The 1,609-nt window shown below is 38.8% G+C and overlaps 1 long non-coding RNA gene across 1 annotated transcript in view; it reads left to right on the forward strand.

Moving 5' to 3' along the window:
- LOC119571964 overlaps positions 1-1,201 on the forward strand; it is a 1,337-nt gene extending 136 nt beyond the window's left edge. The window contains exons 2-3 of the long non-coding RNA XR_005228668.1: positions 900-1,006; positions 1,177-1,201. This is a non-coding gene — a long non-coding RNA (uncharacterized LOC119571964). The remainder of the gene's footprint in view (positions 1-899; positions 1,007-1,176) is intronic.
- The last annotated feature ends 408 nt before the right edge of the window (positions 1,202-1,609 follow it).

A 1,609-nucleotide genomic window follows, 5' to 3' on the forward strand; every position in this document is an offset into this window, starting at 1 on the left:
TAACGGATACAACGATATATGCACACACAAGTGTTTATTTACAATCATTATGATTCAGCTTACTTTGTCTCCCTCCAACCTATGAACACCAGGTTATTTTGTCATAAATACTCTATTAGTATCAGTAAAGTACGATACACTTCTTTGAAATAAGATGTGAATAATGGACGGACCGAACCTCCGGATATTTTAGGCTTATTTCTAACCTTACCAGTCACGCCTTGTAGCTCATCTCTGCCCCTGGGCGCATTTATGTGCTCTATCGCACATATCGGTAATTAATATTTCTACAGATAGGAAGCGTATCGCCGATAGTACAGCTGTGTAGAAATTATACAATACTGTATTCTGTACCTAAGAACACTCACAACACCGACAAATATGATCATGACAGTAATACATTCCTATCCTGTTTTACCCACCTCCTTCCTGAAATTCACCTTCCTCCCACGTGTTCTTCACTGCCACTGTCAAGGATTCCGCCAAGTCGCAGACGTCAACGCAAACCGCTTGTCTCATGAAGGATCATCAACATATTGTATATGCCCTGAAGCACGAAAAAATGAATATATCCATAATGACGTTGTATCTCAGATCTCTACACACAATATCTAGGTTTTCGGTAGGCTTATGTTAGTGGCTGTATATGTAAATAGGCTATTTAGGTCGTAATTCATCCTATTTTTTTACAGCCATTCTCTTTGTATATTTGTCTTCAATACATGGTGCGGATAGGGCGTTGGACGAAGTAGGATTCCTGGAACTGTAAATGGCATACTGTAAGAGCAAGACAAATCTAGAGTTACTATTTCTTAGAATTCTTACTTTCTGATTCCAGTGGGTGCAATTTGACACGGTACACAATATATGATACAATGTGCGTCCTCTTTCTCTCCAAGGTTGCTACTACCAGTTCCAGCACTACGACGAGGGGGACAGGATTATCACCAATGAACCTTGCCTCAACTGTACTTGCCATAACTCTATGCTCATGTGCTACTTGAAGGTAAGAGGCTGTTTTCCTAAATCTGTTTATACTATGATTAGTTAGCTGATATTTTTTTTGTATTGTATCCGTGAAAAAAGACGAAAGACCTGTTCAGAATAAAGAGTCCTCAGCTGTAAAATGCATTGACGAGATATCCTTGTCTCAATCTATAAATATCTCCATTTTAGGTATGTCCATTCAGCAAGCCTATCGACAAGACTGTACTGTTGAGAAACGACCAGATCAGTGCTGCCCTGTGATCACCTGTCCTCAGGTAGTTATTCGAACATTCTCATCCGAATTACGAGTATCTTTTTCTCCTTTAAGATTCCGAGTAACTATATACTTGTAGCTATAATCATTCATAATTGTTATTATTCTGATTGTGTGTGTGTCCACGAGATTTTAGAATTAGTTCTTGGTTGCATGACTGCTGTAGATTTCCTGATATCAATTAGCATCACATAGCATTCCAGTGATAAAGGACTTAATTCTTCTACGAGAGATTCTGATCATATATCCCATTTTCTATACCTTGCTAGACGGTCTTAATTATTAATTTATCATTCACACCTATTCGCATGCTTCTTCCACAGTTCCTACCAGTATCGATGCTCCCCC

This window comes from Penaeus monodon, unplaced genomic scaffold, assembly GCF_015228065.2.
Source record: "Penaeus monodon isolate SGIC_2016 unplaced genomic scaffold, NSTDA_Pmon_1 PmonScaffold_8863, whole genome shotgun sequence".
NCBI classification, from domain to species: domain Eukaryota; kingdom Metazoa; phylum Arthropoda; class Malacostraca; order Decapoda; family Penaeidae; genus Penaeus; species Penaeus monodon.